This window comes from Zalophus californianus, chromosome 6 (assembly GCF_009762305.2).
Source record: "Zalophus californianus isolate mZalCal1 chromosome 6, mZalCal1.pri.v2, whole genome shotgun sequence".
Taxonomy (NCBI): Eukaryota; Metazoa; Chordata; class Mammalia; order Carnivora; family Otariidae; genus Zalophus; species Zalophus californianus.
In genome coordinates, this window is record NC_045600.1 from 62,162,248 (window position 1) to 62,180,478 (window position 18,231).

The window sequence follows — 18,231 nt, forward strand, 5'->3', positions numbered from 1 at the left end:
GGAGACAATACAACTTTTGTCACAGAAATCCAAAGAATTGCTAGAAATTACTGTAAGCATTATACACCAACAAACTCAGAAGATAACCTAGAGGAAATGGCTACATTCCTAGAAATATACAACTTACCGAGACTGAATCATGAAGAAACAGAAAATCTGAACAGAGCAATAATGAATAAGGAGATTGAATCAGTAATAAAAAAAAAAAAATCTCCCAACAAAGAAAAACTCAAGGCCACATGGCTTTACTGTTGAATTCTACCAAACATTTAAAGAAAAATTAGTACCAGTCTTTCTCAAATATTTCCAAAAAATTGGAGAGAAGAGAATTATTTCCAAACATTTCACAAGGCCAGCCTTATTCTGATACCAAAGATAAAGAAGGACACTACAAGAAAACTACAGGCCAGTATCCCTGATGAGGATAGATATAAAAATCCTCATCAGAATACCAGCAAACCAAATCAACAGTGCATTAAAAGGATCATACACCATGATAAAGTAGTATTTATCTCTGGGATTCAAGGATGGTTCAATAAATGCAAATCATTAAATGTGATATTAACATAAAGAAGGATAAAAATCATATCATCTCAATAGATGGAGGAAAAGCATTTGACAAAGTTCAACATCCTTTCATGAAAAAAAAAAAAACAAAACTCTTACAAATTAGGTATAAGGTAATGTACCTAAACATAATAAAGGCCATATATGGCAAGCCATGGCTAACATCATATTCAACAGTCAAAAGCTGAAGCTTATCCTCTAAAATCAGGAACAAGAGAAGGATGCCCACTCTTGCCACCTCCTATTTAAAATAGTACTGGAAGTCCTACTCACAGCTGGTAAGAAAAGAAAAAAGGAAATAAAAAGCATCCAATCACAAAGGAAGAAGTAAAATTGTCACTGAAGATGACCTGATCTTGTATATAGAAAACCCTAAAGAGTCCGTCAAAAACTCTTAAACCTAGTAAACAAATTCAGTAAAGTTGCAGGATATAAAAACATACAAAAACCAGTTGCATTTCTATACAGCAACAATGAGCTATCTGAAAAAGACAAGAAGACAATCCTGTTTATAATAGCATCAAAAAGAATAACATACTTAGGAATAAGTTTAACCAAGAAAGTGAAAGATCTGTACACTGAAAACTATAAAACATTGTTGAAAGAAGTAAAAAAAGACACAAGCAATGGGAACTTGTCCCATTTTCATGGGTTGGAAGTACCAATATTGTTAAAGTGTCCATACTACCCAAAATAGTCTACAGATTTGGTGTTATTCCTACCAAAATTCTAATGACATTTTCACAGAAATAGGAAAAACAATCATAAAATTTATATGAAACCATAAAGAAATCCAAATAGCTAAAGTAATCTTGGGCAGGAAAAACAAAGCTGGAGACATCATACTTCTTGATTTCAAATTATATTAGAAGTTACACTAATCAGAACAGCATGGTACTGGCATAAAACAGACACATAGGTTAATGGAACAGAATCAAGGCCCCCAGAGATAAACCCAGTCATATACAGTCAACCAATCTTCAACAAAGGTGCCAAGAATATACAATGGGGAAAGGATAGTCTCTTCAATTAATTGTATTGGGAAAACTGAATACATACCTGCAAAAGAATGAAATTGCACCCTCCACTATCAGAAAAATGAACTCAGAAAGGATGAAAAACTTTAATGTGAGACCTGAAAGTATAAAACTCCTAGAAGAAAACATGGGGGAAACCCCTGGGCATTGATCTTGCGAATTATATATATATATATATATATATTTGGATTTGACATCAAAAGCACAGGCAACAAAAGCAAAAATAAGTGGGACCACATCAAACTAAAAAGTTTCTGCACAGCAAAGGAAACAATTAACAAAATGAAAAGGCAACTTAACAGAATGGTAGAAAATATTTGCAAATCATATATCTGATAAGGGGGTAATATCCAAAATACGTAAGGAATTCAAACAACTCAGCAGCAAAAAACCAAATAACCTGATTTTAAAAATGGTCAAAGGACCTGAATCAATATTTTCCGAAAGACATACAAATGGTCAATAGATTCATGAAAAGATCCTCAACATCACTAATCATCATGGAAATGCAAATCAAAACCACAATGAGAGATATTGCACCTGTTAGGATGCCTACTATAAAAGAGTCCAAAGATAACAAGTGTTGATGAGCATGGAGAAAAAGGAACACTTATACATTGTTGGCGAGAATGTAAATTTATACAGTCATTATGGAAAACTGTATGGAGGCTCCTCAAAAAATTAAAAATAGAACTACCATATAATCCAGCAATCTTACTTCTGGGTATATATCCAGAGCGAAAGAAATTACTATCTTGAAAAGATATCTGCACTCCCATGTTCATTGCAGCATTATTCAAAGAGTCAACATATGGAGACAATCTACATATCTGTCAATGGATGAATGGACAAGGAAGATGTGGAGTATTGGGTCTTAAAAAAAGGGCACCCAGGAGCACCTGGCTGGCTCAGTTGGTGGAGTGTGCAATTCTTGATCTCAGGGTTCTGGGTTTGAGCTCCATGTTGAGTGTAGAGATTACTTAAATAAAATCTTTAAAAATTACATTACATTTTTTTAAAGATTTATTTATTTGAGAGAGAGGGACAGCACAAGCAGGGGGGAACAGCAGGCAGAGGGAGAAGCAGGCTCCCCGCCGAGCAGGGAGCCCGATGCGGGACTCAATCCCAGGACCCTGGGATCATGACCTGAGCCGATGGCAGACGTTTAACCAACTGAGCCACCCAGGCGTCCCTAAATTTGTTTTTAAAAAGGACATTCTGCCATTTGTGACAACATGGATGATTATGGAGGACAGTATACTAAATGAAATAAACCAGCTGCAGGAAGACAGATACTGCATGCTCTCACTTACATGTGGAATCTAAGTAAGTCAAACTCAGAGAAACAGGGAGTCAAATAGTTACCTGGGGCTGAGGGGTGGGAGACGTGGGGAGACATTGGTCAGAGTATATCAACTTTCAGTTATAAGGTGAACACGTTCTGGAGACCTAATGTGCAGTATGATGACTATAAAAGGAAAGAAAGGATGGAAGAAAGGAAGCAAAGAAGGAAGAAAGAAAAAAGGGAAAGAAAAGAGAGAAGGAATGAAGACGCATTTGTGAGGGAGAGAGCAGAACAGGGTAAGGAAGGCAAAGATACTGAAGAATTAAGAAATCTCAGGTCAATTCTAGTCTTGGCTTGATGCACAGAGGGAGCATAAACCACAACTCAGGGGCAATGTAGCTTTTTGTGCCTGTAGATCAGTTACAGTTATTGGCTGAGGGCTGCCCCCAGGTTGGGCAGCTCCCATCAGCCAGGACCACTCTCTGGAGAAGAGGACAGCTGTGTGCCTTAGCAGTCAATACTCACAGTATCCGGGGGATGTGTGTACTGCCCAGAAAAGAACATCTGAATGGGGCACCATAGCCTCCATCACACCACTGAGGCCAGGAAGATTGCCGTGCTAATTGGTTTAAACCAGGTAGGTTTTTCACTTTTGGAGCTATGGATGGGGTCCATGCCACCCACCCAACATTGCTGAAGAACTCATGATAGTGTAAGCATGGGAAATGGGGAGAACGGATGGTGATCAGGGACCCAAGAAATGTTCGTATACTTCCTACTCTTAATTAGTTGTCATATAACCCTGTTTATTTCCTTCAGAGCACTTTCCATGGACTATAATTCTCTTATTGATTGATTGATTGATTGATCGTTTGCCTGTCTGACTCTTAGGATGTAAATTCCCTGAGGCTAGGAACCACTGTTGTAGCCTATGAATCTATTGGCATGCCTGGTACTAAATATGTTGATTGCCTTCCAGATAGGACTCTAAATGTGCAAAGACAGAGATAAGAAGGAAAAAAAGTCTGTAGATAAGGAAGATAATTCTAGACCAGTTGTTCTCCAACTATTAGTCCCCAGACCAGCAGCATCAACATCACCCAGAAACTAGTTAGAAATGAAAATTCTCAGGCCCCACTTCAGACCACATGAATAAAAAACTCTAGGGATGGAACTCAGAAATCTGTGTTTAATAAAAGTCTGCCAGGTGATTTTGATGCACAGCTGAGTTTGGGGACTACCGTTCTAGAACAGTCTGACTAAAGCATAGGACTTATACAGGATAGGTCATGGTAAATAAAGTAGTAAGAAACATTTAGGACCATATTATTGTGAATTTTAATGTAGTATGTACCCTGTGTGTTCTTTGTTTTTACTTTTCTGAAATATGTTTTGTTGGCAGAGTCATGAATTCTTTGAATTCTAGACACCCTTGTTGGTATATGGGAGGAAGGAGTGGGTTGAGTTAATGGTGTTTTGATTTTTCAGGCCAGGAGGGAATGTAATACTCCTGATTAGTCATCCAGACCCTCACCCTCATCCACAACCAGCTCCTTGCCCTATGTACACAGTTTCCTTTTCTTTTTTCTTTTTCTTTTTTTAAATAAACTTAATTTTTTAGCATGGTATTAGACTTACAGAAAAATTACCAAGACAGTACAGAGAATTCCCATATACTGCCCCATCTGGTTTCCCCTACTATTAACATCTTATATTCATTTGTGTGGCACATTTATTATAATTAATAAGCCAATATTGATCCATTATTACTAACTAAAGAACATATCTGATCCAGATTTCATTAGTGTCTATAGAATGTCCTTTCTATCTGTTCCAGGATCTATCCAGGATACCCCATTATATTTAATCATCATGACTACTTAGACTCCTTTTGGCTATTACAGTTTCTCAAGCTTTTCTTGTTTTTGATGAACTTGACATGTGGTTTTTTTTTTTTTTTTCTTTATTTATTTTAGAGAGAGTGAGTGTGGGGAGGGGGTGCAGAGGGAGAGGGAGAGAGAGAGAGTCTTAAGCAGGCTCTGTGCTGAGTGTGGAGCCCGCCTCAGGGCTCTGGCTCACCACTCTGAGATCATAGCCTGAGCCAAAACCAAGTGTCAGATGCTTACCTGACTGTGCCACCTAGGCACACCAGCCTTGACAGTTTTGAGGAGTACTGTTTGGGTGTTTTGTAGAATCTCTCTCAATTTGGGAATGTCTGATGTTTTTCCTAACATTTAGATGGGGTTTGGTTTGGGGGAGGAAGATCACAGAGGTAAATTCTGCCATTTTCATCACCTCACATCAAGTGTACATACCAACATGATATATCACTGTCGATGTTGACCTTGATCTAGAAAGAGGATGGATTTATGAAACGTTACACAGACAAGGTTTTCAGGACTTGACATTTACTTCGATTTTGGGAGGATGGTTAGAGTAAGGAAAAGGAGAGTAGGAGCCAAAACCTTTCCCTTGGGTGCCTCTCTAATATGGGTGACTGGGCTCATGGCGAGTGTATTTAGCAGAGGTGCCGGCGACCTGTCCAGATAAAGAATTTAGTCTGTAGTCAGCTTTCTCCCTTGGGAGCTGGGGGAGGGTTGGGGCAAAGAGGGTTCCATGGCCGAGACTCTCACTGCCCTGGAAAACAGGGGTAGAGAGTGTGATTGGTGCACAGGCCCTGCTGGCTGTGTCTGCCAGTCAGATCAGCTAGGACAGTCCTTCCTAGAATGACTTGTAGAGTCACTTGGAGGTGACGCCAGGGACTTTTTAGGGCCTTGGGCTCTGAGTTTGGGGGTGTGGGAGGAGTCCGGGGATATTCCTCAGTATGCTCTCAGCTGCTTAGTTATTTGAAAAAGCAATGGATGCCCGAAGTCAATGAGGAGAGGGATCGCTGCAATTTTCCCAGAGAAAAACTGGCCATCTCTTTCATGAGATGCATTTGACTATAGAAAGAATCAAAGGACATACATTAAAATATTAATATTGTTTATCTCTGGGGGTGGTGGGTTTTGGGGTTGTGTCAGTTTCCAAGGACTGCCATTACAGAGTACCACAAGCTGGGTGGCTTAGAACAACAGAAATTTATTGTCTCATAGTTCTGGAGGCCAGAAGTCTGAAATCAAGGTCAGCAGAACTGTGTTCTCTTTTACAGCTCTTGATTTTTCCTTGTCTCTTCCTAGCTTCTGCTGGGGGCCAGCCATCCTTGTTGTTCCTTGGTTTGCGTGCAGCCCCTCAGTCTCTCTCTGTCAGCACATGGCCTTCTCCCCGTGTGTTGTGTCCAAATCCCTTATTCTTACAAGAACACCAGACATATTATGTTTAATATGACTACCTTTTTTTTTTTTAAAGATTTACTTATTTATATTTGGGGGGGGGTGGGGATGGGCAGAGGGAGAGGGAGAGACTGAATTCCAAACAGACTCTGCCCCGAGCGTGGAGCCTGATGCAGGGCTCGAACCCATGATCCTGAGATCATGACCTGAGAGTCTGATATTTAACCGACTGAGCCACTCAGGCGCCCGTAGTATGACTTCTTCTTAATTACATCTGCAATGACCCTATTTCCATTCACAGATCACTTTCACAGGTTCTAGAGAGACATGAATTTGAGCAGGGGAACACTCTTCCCCCCCAGCACAGGGGTGGTTGATATTCCCTTCTTCATATATTTCTATTTCTTTTAGGTTTCTTTTTGCAACCGACGTGTGTTACTTCTGTACCAGCCAAAAAACAAAACAAAACAAAACAACAACAACAAAAAAAAAAAACATAACAACAACACAACCACACCAAAAAGCAAAAAAACAAAACAAGCCAACAAACAAAAACTAAAAATGCTATCCCCACCACCAGTACTCTGAGAAATAATACAAACTACATTTGGTGAAGGGGCCAGTGCTGTCCTGAAATGTAGAGGAAGGGTTACCCATGCTAGTGATGATGTTCTGTGCCAGGAGGCTTCCTACATACCCAGCCCAACCCTGGGAACAAGACAGGGACGGGTGTGGGGCTGGGATGCCTGGGGAAATGCCTGGGCATCTCTGCTCAGGCCAGGGTCGAGGGCGGAAGCTTTTCTGTCTTGCTGTGGGCTGGGCTGCTGGCTTCCTAGATATGGGGCTTACCCCAGAGGGATCATTTAGACTTCTTGTGGCAGCACCCCGTTCCTGCACAAACACAGGAGGGCAGCTTGGAAAAGCATGAATATGATAACTAAAGCCACATTCACCCTGGCTGGGTAAATACTGCCTGAGAATCACTCGTTGTTTTCCCCAACGTTTTTAGGTACTGGAGCCCTGTGGGGAGGTGACTTCTCTCATGACAGCCACACCCCAGGTCTCCTTTATTAGTCACAGCACATGCTTAACTCTGCTTGGCTCTGCTCCCCTGACGTTCTGCACGTCCCACCATCCCGTGGTACGTGTTTACCCCTCCCGGGGGGCTGGTTGGACTGAACAACATTTTGTGCAACCCGTTCTAAAGGAGCAGCTGGGAATCAGGTTTAAATCATGGAGTTTCAGCACGACGGAATTAAAAATGCCTTAGACGCTTTTGTTTATGGGTGCCAGGGAGAGAAAGCAACCAAGGGAGAAAGAAGGAATTCTTCGTGTGTTTCATTTAATCACAAGTTCCGTCTGCTTCCTTCAGAAGGCACTGGTGTCCAAGTGATTTTTTTAAATGTAAGAGCATCCTGTTTGGAGATGGGGTCTTTGAGTGGATAATTCTGGCTATTAAGAAACAAAAACAATGGGTTCTTTAAGTGTGTGTGTGGGGGGCGGTAATGGGCTTTCTTGAAACAACTGTTCCTAGGCCTAAAACTCTCTTAGAATGTCAATATCAAGTTCAGTCCCACGTGACTGAGGCAAAAGGCTTTCATCCTTTTTCTCCAGCCATTTAACCCTTTACTAGGGTAAAGGACAGCCACAGAATAAGAAAAATCTCTTTAAAACAGTCTCTGTTATCAAAAGACTTCTCTTCCTGATCCACACCTAGCCACAACTGACTGACGGCTCCCAGTCTGTACCCCCAGCACTGTTGTTATTATCCCCATTTCACAAAAGAGAAAACAGAGGCTCAGAGAAGTTGAGTAACTTGCCCCAAATCATAGTCTAGATTTGAGTGTCTGCAAAGCCTGGAATCTTGACCATTACACTGAGCTGCTTCCAGAGAGGGCACTACCCATAAAAGTGTCCTCAGCAGAGGCTGAGAAGAAGAGCAGGCATCCACAGATGGGAGTTGGATATGCTTTCCTTTTCCACCTTTTCTATTCACCCGCTGTGTGACATTCAGTAGCTCACTGCATTTTCAGTATTGTAGGTGGCGTATTTGTGGAGCAGCACACGCCCTCTCTCAGAGGTTCTGCCATCGCCAGCTGTCTCCCCGGCAGGCACTAGAATGCCATATTTTAGGGAGCCTAAGGATTGAAGGAGGAACCTACAAAGGGTAGGCACCTGCAATACCATGCTCAGGGAAGCCCCAGCCCAGTCCACGGGCCAGCCCTGGCATGCCAGAGGTACCCATTTCTGCCCCAGGGTACAGTCAGAACAGAGGGGTCTTGCAAAGCCAGATCTTTCCTCTTTTGTGACCAGAGGTTCTTGGCATGCAAGGCTAGCTTCATCCAAGACAGGCTCTCCAGGCCCACCCCTTTCATAACTCTGATAGCACTTGTACTGCAAGGTTGTAATTATTTTTAATTTGAATATACAGAAAAGTACAAATGAAAAAGTAATGATCACTCATATTCTTGCAACCCAGAATTAGCCAGTGTTGATATATTTGCTTCTGATTTTATTTGTTATATCGTTACCTTAAAAAACCCCCACAAAACTTCATGATATAAATGTACACCATTCTTTGAAACAATTAGTATAATGTGGAATAAATTAAATCCCTAATGACCCACATATCAAATCCTAATTCCTCCTCCTCCATCCAGAGAGACCTTTAAGTTTGGTGTGTATTCTTCCAGCATTAAAAAAAAAAGACATATAAATATAAAATACGTGGATTTTTGTGTGTGCATGCTTTATATAAATGGCATCATGCTGTGTGCATCATTTTGCAACTTAACTGTTTTTCACTCAGTGTATTTTTGAGATTTATCCATTTTGATAGACACAGATGTAAGTTACTCCTTTTAGTGGCGCTAATATCACTCCATTGTATGAATGTACATTTTATTTATAAATAAACGCATTTCAATTTCCATTTTTTGCTATTATGGACAATATTGAAATAGATATACTCAGGACTACCGCCGCACAGCTATGTGTGGAGTTAAGCGGCACATAATCTGCCTTGCTGTACTGGGCCCTGCCTGTGTCTCCTTCCTTCATTTTTTAAACAATATTTATTGGGTGCCTCGGGACTGCAGGGCATTGTTCAAGTGCTTTGCTTGTATTAATGTATTTAGTTCTTTGAAAAGTCCTAAAAAGTATTGTTTTCCATTCTCATTTTTCAAACAAGGAAAATGAAGGCTGTTGAGGGCAATCCGTTGGCTCAGGAAGCTGCAGAGCTGGCTGGGGAGCTTGGACGGCCTGGCTCCTGAGTCCGGGTGTTGAACCATTGCACTAATTCTCCCTTGTGTTTCACTTTACTTGGTTGATGTCCCCTCTCAACTGTAAACTCTTGGGAGTAGGGACCCTGGGGAGCCACTGATTTTACATTCCAGCGCCCAGGCATGCCTCAGCTCCATTAGGGGCTCACTAATAACCTGTGAATCACTTTACTCTTTGTTCAATGCTCCTTTCCTAATTCACATTTCCCCTTCCCCATCTCTCTCTTTCCCTTCATAAGCATTCTTCTTCGGTCCCCTCCCCATAACATGGCTACCCCTGGCTCGGGCTTTCAAAGAGTGACAAAGGCACATCACCGATAACATAAAAAGGAAAGCTTTAGAGCGCGCCCTGATTTGGGAAAGAATATTTTACCAAAGGGCAAAGGAGGATTTGAATTTTTTCTGCCCTCAGGAGGCCCAGTCTTGCAACCCTGTAGGTCTAAGGCTGAATGGGAGGCACTGCTGTGTTCACACGTTTAGTCAAGAGTACTTCTAATTCTGTCCTTCAGCCGTCAGGCACGTAGGCAATTTCCTCTTGAAAGTTGGTGGTTGTAACTAAACAGGTGCAGATTTGAGGAAATGCAGGCCGCCTCCACTAAGCCCCCGCTGCCTGTGAGATTAGGTTGATGAGGGACTTCCCCCCCTTAATTTAGTCACCCCCACCCCCTCCACCCCCAGTCTGCCCCGGGCACGACACCCCCCCGCATCTGGGCCCCACAGCCCCGGCGGGGGAACTGCCCGGTTGCGCCAAACGTGAGCAGGCGAGTGTGTGGCTCAAAGGAAAGCACACAGGGACACGAAGGTCGAGTTCCCGCTGGCGCAGGACCACCGTCCCAGGCCCCATCCTCGCCCCCCTCCCCCGCCGCCCCTCCTTCCGGGCCGGCCAGCGCGGGGGTGGGGGTGGGGGCGAGTGGGGAAGGTCCGCGGGGGGAAGGCGAGCCCCACAGCTGCGTGGCCGTCCCGACTGCTGCCGCCCACGCGGACGGCCGCTCGGCCGCTCGGCCGCTCAGCCTTGCAGAGCAGGGCGGCGGGACGTGCCGGCGGCCGGCGCGGTTCCAGGGAACCCTGCCTGGGCTCAGGGGTGCGGCCGAGCGCGCTGACTCACGCTCTCGCTACGTGAGCGGCGAGCCGGGCCGGGCCGGGCGTGGGGGCCAAGCCCGCGCCGCCGCCGCCCGCGCGTGCCTGTGGGGTGGTTCGCGCCCAACTGCGCGCGCCCGTCGAGGACTTCATCCTCAGGCTGGCCGCTGGTGCCGATTTTGATCTCCTTTACGGCTTTTATGGCTGCTGCGGGGCTGTGATCTTGGATCTGCAGTGCCGGCACCCGGGAATTTCTGCTAGGCACGGGCGGCCACAATCACGTCAGGTCCGCGTGGGCGCTGGGCTTAGCCTGTCCCGGCTCCCGGGGGAGTCCACTGAGGCCCGAGGCCCGGCCTCGGGGGTTGCACTTCACAGCATCTTACCTACGTGAAGAGCCGTCTGTAAGCTCACACCCTCCTTGTTTCAGTCGATCCCTAAACAACCCTGTGACACGGAAAGGATAGGAAGGGCAGGCGCTGTTCAATCCATTTGACAGCTGAGGAAATCAAAGCTTGTGTTTAGGTATTTTATCAGTTGGCAACAAAACAATTTGCTGTAACTTATATGTAGAGGTACTTAGCTCTTCGATAAATAAATTTGAGTGCCGGCATAGCCTGTTTTACCAACATCTTCCATTCTCCTGTGTTCATTGGGAAGACAAGTTAAAGAGGAACAAAAGAGTCCCGGGTGCGCGCGTGTCTGTGCGCGCGCGCGGCGGGGGTGGGGTGGCTGGGGGGGAGAGTTTATATTAATATATGTGAAATCGGCCCACTGTCTGCACAGCTGTTACCTTTTGGTAGGCTTTAAAGGGACACAGCTGAGCTTACAGTAAGACCAGTGTTCGCTGAATAACTGGCTAGTCCTCTTCAAATACAGCAAGGGTGGCCTTGGATGCCTGCCATGGCTGAGGGTCCTGCTGGTGCCTGGGGCAAGGGCCGCACCTGTAACGTCAGGCCTGCGTCCAAATCCTGAGCCTTCGGTCATTGCCAGTGACTCTGAGCAGTGTAACTGACATCACTCAGCTTCTTCTCACTTTGGGTTGCCATGAGGTTCAAGATGAGAATGTTATTTGGAGTTTCCTTAACTACCGTGTCGGGTAGAAAGGAGAGGCAGGGTTTCTTTTCCTTGGTCCTACAATATCAGTCGTGGGAAGTGGGAAACGTTGTCCACTTCAGAAGAATCCGTGTCACTCTTGTTTGCTCATCTTGGGTAAACCACGGAGAACACAGTTTCTATAGAGTCAGGAGGAACAAAGATGAGTTAATTCTCATGGAAATTCCGCCTTTAGACACGGCACAAGGTTATGGGATCTTGGCTGTAAACACAGAGCTAAGCCACTTGTAGAGCACTCTTCAGTTTGCCTACTTTGTTTTTGTTTTGATTTTTTTTTTGGAGGGGGCAGAGGGTTTGCCAAACTCCAGATTTTAAAATTAATACATGATTTTGTAAAAACAAACCAAAATATAAAGAAAAAAAACCCTTTATAACCCAACATATATATACCAGTAATGTTAGCATTTCAGGTATATTTCTTCCTAGGTACTTTAAAAATTCTTTTAATATAACCGAGACCACAATCTATGTTATTTTATATTATTTACCTTGCTTAATGTTATACACATTCTCCCATGTCATTAAACCATTATAGCCACCTTCAGAATATATTATATTTTTTCAACATTGTTGGAAGTTTAGGTTGTTTCCATTTTTTGACTAAGCAATACTCTGATGAATATCTTTGTGTATAAATATTTGACCATTTTATTTATTATCCCCTTAGCATGGGTTTCCTGAAGTGGAATTTTTAGGTCAAATAACAAAAACATTTTCATGATGAGATCACATTGCCAATTGGCAATTTCCATGCGTGCAGGGACTAGCTCTGCCTTCTTGACTACTGTATTCCCAGTGCCCAGCATGGAGTTGGTTAATGGGCAGTTGAAGGAATGGCTACAAGGGACAAATTTTCGTCTACAACAAAACTTGCCTGGGAAATATTAAAACCAAAAATTATGTTTCATCCCAACTGGTTCTAACCAGGTGAAGCTAAAAAAGGACCTTGAACCTTAAGGAACACCCCGCCCCCCCCTTCATGAGCTGACTGAAGACTCTTCTGACCAATGAGTAATGGGACTTGTTTAAACCTACTACCTATCCAGAGTGCTGGTTTTCAGCGCTTGATTAGAGTAACCATCAGGCACTCCTCCCTCCTAACACTTAAAACAAAACAAAAGAAAACAAAACAACCCCGACTTTTCCCCCTTTAGGGCCCTGCTCTGCAAATGTCTCCAGTGGTGTGTGCTCCCTTGGCTGGTAAATTAGTAGACTCTGGTGTGATTTAGGGAAAAAAAACATACCTCTGGTGCTCTTGGTCTTTATTCTTTGACAAATGAGTATTGTCCAATTGAAATACATGAAATTTGTAGCAATCTACAATTTTTCTACCAGTTTCTAAGTGTGTTTCATTGTTCCTTTGCTAATATTACATATTATCCTTTTCATAACCTCTGCTATTTAGTGGATTAAGATATGAAAATTTTTTTTGCCTATTAAATGAGCTAGACTGAACCTTTTATTTTTTATATTTTTTAAAAGGTTTATTTATTTGAGTGGGGGGAGGAGGAAGAGAGATTGGGGGTGGTGGAGGGAGGGCAGAGGGAGAGAAAGTCTCCCGCAGACTCCACACTGGGCCCGGAGCCTGGCATAGGGCTTGATTCCAGGACCCTGAGATCATGACCTGAGCCGAAAACAAGAGTCAGATGCTTAACTGACTGAGCCACCCAGGTGCCCCTAGACTGAATCTTTTAATACAAGTGTTGTGATTCTCTATTTATATTTTTATTTACTGAGATCTTGGCGATTTGTTTGTATGACCCTTTTATGTACTAAGGATATTGCAGAGTAATTTCTTCATAATATTTTTAAAGTGATGCAATGCCAGGAAGATTCTGATGCAACACATTATTTTGATGTGTTAAATTTTTGAAGTAATTGCATGTTTAAATTACTTATTGCTGGAGGTGTTCTTAGGTGGAATGGGTGGTTTCTAGCCACTGGAATGATCTAAGTAGAGGCTGTTTGATTCCTTAGGGAGGAACTGAAACATCTAAATGACAGGTTGGACTAGTGATCTTTAAGTTCTCTTAAAACCTAGAGATTTTATGATCTTAGCATTTGTCCAAGGATATAAGGCTAGTAAGTTTTGGAGGGTAGTTTTCTTCCAATACTCTATAAAATCAACCGGATCCTATAAGAATCAAAGGATGATTTCCCGAGTCTATTGCCTTTATGTACATTTTTTCCAGAAAAGCCCAGTTGAAGAGTGTGAATGTGCTTTGTGTTGAGCTGTATCCTGGCCCTTTAGGACTTTATTTACCAGAAATAAACATGCATTTTTGGGGCACTTAGCTGGCTCAGTTGGTGGAGCATGTGACTCTTGATCTTGGGGTTGTAAGTTCCAGACCCACGCGGGGTGTAGTGATTACTTAAAAATAAAAACCTTTTTTTTTTAAGATTTTATTTATTTATTTGAGAGGGAGGGAGAGAGAGAGAGAGAGAGCACAAGAGCAGGGGGAGAGAGAAGCAGACTCCACACTGATCAGGGCGCCTGACTCAGGGTTCCATCCCAGGACCTTGGGAGTATGACCTGAGCTGAAGGCAGACGCTTAACCGACTGAGCCACCCAGGTGCCCCCAAAATAAAAATTAAAAAAAAAACATACATTTTTACCAAAAGTTTTTACCTATGAAGAACATTGATTTTGCAATCTAATTCATATTTTTGGTTTCTTCTATGTAATAAAATTTTATAAACTTATATTTTACATATTTATTCCTTATTAAATAATCTTTATTATTGTAGATTTTTACACATATATAACTATGCATGGTTGTATGTAAAAACCATGTGTACTGTATTTTATTAATAATATGGGTTTTGTTTTTTTTTTAAAGGTGATTGCTTACATAGTTTTCAGTTATGTGCCAACTTTGGAACTACTGCCAGCATAAAAGTTAGCTCCACTGTGATGTCTATGCAGATCTCTACTGCAGATGTCCCTGACATCTTGACACAACATAAATGACATGGATTTTATGTATGCATTTATTATACGATATGAGAGCTGTATGTGTTCTGACAGCCCTTGTGTTTCTCTTACTGGTGTGCTCATTACTGTGCGAACTACATCCTCACCAATGTCCCCTAGAGGTTACGTGTTTTGGTGGGGAGGGAGCAAGTGGGACTTGATCTTTCTGTATCCCTAGCACTCAGTTTAGTGCTTGGCATTCTACAAAATTTTTGTTGAACTGAATTAAATGTAATAAGTCACATGCAAAGACCAGACATGAAACTGTGCAAGAGGTTATGGATTGAGTTTGTGCTGAGAAAGCTGACTGAGGGTGCTCAGGGCCGGCGCTGGGGTAACAGTTAGCGGAAGCTAAATGATTTGAGTGCCTCCCAGGAGCTGGCACGAACCTGGCATCTCACAGGCTTTCCCTTATTTAATCCTCACAACTATACAGTTTAAGTTTTTGTTTTTTATGTTGTTTTTACAGAGAAGGTTTAGAAAGGTTCAGTTAACTTTGTCAATCGTCAGTGGTAGAATTGGCATTTTCTCCAAGCTTAGACTGGCTTGGAAATGCAGGCTCTTTTCTCGTGACCAGGATGCCCGCAGTAAGCAGCCCAGTCTTGACTGGGGCAGAGCTGGGGAGGAAAGTGTGTTGGTTTAGAAAAGAACTTGGTTCCATTAACCTAGATGAATTTTGTCTTTGTATCTCTCCTCTCTCCACCCTTTGCATTTCTGCATGCCCTTTGCTTCAGCTTTTCTCACTCTCTCAAGACCCAGGGCCCTCTTGTTGCCCCCTTCCTTATAGTGCCCCCCTGGACTTTCTCTCCACACAAGCCGCATACTCTCTCCTTCCCATCCAGCTATAGTCCTTATTCTTCTTCCATTTAATCTGATAAACTCTTCTAGAAAAAGAATAGAATAATTGTTAATAATGTTTCTCCTCCTGCCCATGTGTTTTGTTAAATACAGATGTTAGTTGTAGGGATTCTAAAGTTGGGAGGGAGGCTTGGGTAGAAGGATATTTTGTATCTTCAGATAAAACCATAGACTGGGCTCCTGGGTGGCTCAGATGGTTGAGCGTCTGCCTTCCGCTCAGGTTGTGATCCCAGAGTCCTGGGATTGAGTCCCACATCGGGCTCCCTGCTCCTTGGGAGCCTGCTTCTCCCTCTGCCCGCCCCCCCCCCCCCCCCCCCCCCCCCGTCTTTCATGAATAAATAAATAAAATCTTTAAAAAAAACCAAACCATAGATTGCAGCCACTTAAGCTCTGAGTAGGGCAACAAAGGGCCCTTAGATCTCCAGGACAACCAACATCTCATTTGTTCAATACATCCATGTGAAGGCCTACTGTGTACCACTGTTCTAGGTGCTTAATGTAAATTAACTCTTTTATCCTCCTAACATCCCAATGCGGTAGGTGAGAATGTTGCCCCTGCAGTTGGGACCAGAACCCTGTAGGTTTGGCTCTGGAGCATTAGGGCACTCAGCTCATTTGGAGGCAGTGGGGAGGCAAGGGGAGAAGGCCAGGGAGAGGGAAGGTGGGAAAGAGGGTAACAGAAAAAGAGAAGCTCTTAACAGTGGCTTAGGACTTTGGACATGAAACAAAAAATAAAGTTAGCCAGTGAACTGTTTTTGGAATCCATTCAAGAGGTAGTTTAGAGCAATGAGAATGGGGGAGAAATTAGCACCTGTGCCAAGGGGGCAGCCACAGATTGTTGGGGCCCAAAGGAGTGGGGACACCACTGGGCACAGATCTGCCACTCTGTAGTTTATGACAGATAGTTTACTATTGGGTGGAACTCGCTGGAAGCACAGCCAGCCGGGAGGGAGTGAGGAAGCAGTCCGCCAAGGGATATTGCAGGGGAAGGTTCCAGGCTGGGAGTGTGAGCCAGAGGGAGGGAGGAAATGAGCTTTTCCTGGTGGGTGGATTTCACCCAAATGGAAGTCCAAATATGGGCCTCCAAGAGCTGGAGGACTGCAGGAGGGGGCCTCGTGTGTCTGGGAATCTCAAAGCCAAGATCATTCCTAAGCTGAGTGGGGGTGGATTCCTGGGAAGCCTCCTCATCATTACAAAGTATTTATTAAGTTCTAAGCTCTAATAGTTTCTCAAAAAGTGAATGTTTCTGGAAAAGACATTTAGAAGGTGTGAGAGAAACATATTCTTGGGTAAGTGGCTGAAGGCAGGCAGCCAGGCTCTCAGGAGCATTCTGTGCTAAGGTGATCAGTCGATTGTTCTGGTTTGCTTGGGACTATTCCAATTTTTGCACTGAAAATCCAGCCCGCCTTCAAAATGCTCAAGATTCTGCTCATATGCTATGTCTTGATAGAGGCCTTCCCTGATCATTGTCTGAAATAGTATCCCCATCCCATCCCCAGTGGTCACATCCTACCCCCTTATCCTGATAACACTTATGCCCTTGAAATCAACTTATTTATTTGCTAACTGTCTCTTCTCCAAAACCAGAATATAAGTTCCAGAAAGACAGGGATTTGCGTTTGTTCACTGTTCTATTCCCAGCACACAGAACAAGACTGGGCACACAGAACAGGATCATTTTATATTTGTTGAATAAATGATCGCTTTTTAAGGTTTCTAGTACTGTGGTCAGCTCTGGATGTACAATGATGAGAAAACCAGAAGTGGTTCTTGCACTCATGAAGCATAGAGTTTAGTGGAGGAGAGAAAGACATTAGTGACATATTTTCACATGTACAAGTAAAATTACAACGGGGTTGGATGAACAGATGGATAGGAGCCTAGAGGAGAGGTATGGATCTTTGAGAAGGTATGATGCCAGGTGGAGTCTGGGGCCCTGAGCTAGTGAAAGCTTGCCAAAGGAAGTGATGATTGAGTTGACTCTGAAGGTTGGAGAAAAAATGCTTTCTTAGGAAGAGGGCACTACGTGTGCAAAAGCTCTGGGGCAGAATGGCGCAGACTTGTTTGGAGAACCATAGTCAGGCCCTACGGCTGGTGTGCAGAAAGCAAGAGCACTTATGGTACCCTGTGAGGCCAGGCTGGAGAGGCAGGCACAGCCAGGCCACTTGGGGCCTTGTGCATTGGAGGCCTTGCTGAGGATTTGCCCATTTTCCCCTCAAGACTGATGGGAAATCGTTGAAGGGTTTTAAGCAGCGGTGTGTGTGCACATGTGCATGCATTGTGTGCATGTGATGATTAATCTTTTGTATTTTGAAGTGAGCATCCAGTTGATTGCCAGGGTTCCTCCATCCCCATGGTTAAATGGTTAAAAGTAGTCTGGGAGAGAATAATTAAAATATTTATAATTATAAAAGGTGGCTCATAGTCTTAATTCTTTTCTTCTTCTGTGTGTTGATGGACTAAATTCCTGTGGCCTAAATAAGGGCAGAACAATGGGGGAATCAAATTTGTGCCCAAATAGTTTTTTGAGGAATCTTTCTAGAACTTGGTACTCCATAAATCTGTGAAGCCATTGTTTTCCAAGCACTCTTCTAGGCTCTGTGGGAAGAGAAAAAGGAAACCACATGAATGTTCTTCCCCCTTGGGGAGCTTAGATGTTTAATGACAGGTATGCAAATGAAAAAAGTCACAGGATAGACCCAGAAACAAGTGCTACAAGAACTGCTTCCTAGAGATGGAAGCTTCCATGGAGCAAGGTCCATGTCTG

The 18,231-nt window shown here is 43.4% G+C and overlaps 1 long non-coding RNA gene across 3 annotated transcripts in view; it reads right to left on the bottom strand.

Annotated features, from left to right (window-relative positions):
* Positions 1-10,193: 10,193 nt before the first annotated feature.
* Positions 10,194-18,231, bottom strand: part of LOC113909820 — a 34,639-nt gene continuing 26,601 nt past the window's right edge. For 2 of the 3 annotated variants that reach the window (XR_003515830.2, XR_003515829.2), the window contains exon 3: positions 10,194-11,751. This is a non-coding gene — a long non-coding RNA (uncharacterized LOC113909820). Of the gene's footprint in view, positions 11,752-17,729; positions 18,063-18,231 lie in introns of those variants that run through there. The other variant, XR_003515831.1, reaches the window with a different exon arrangement.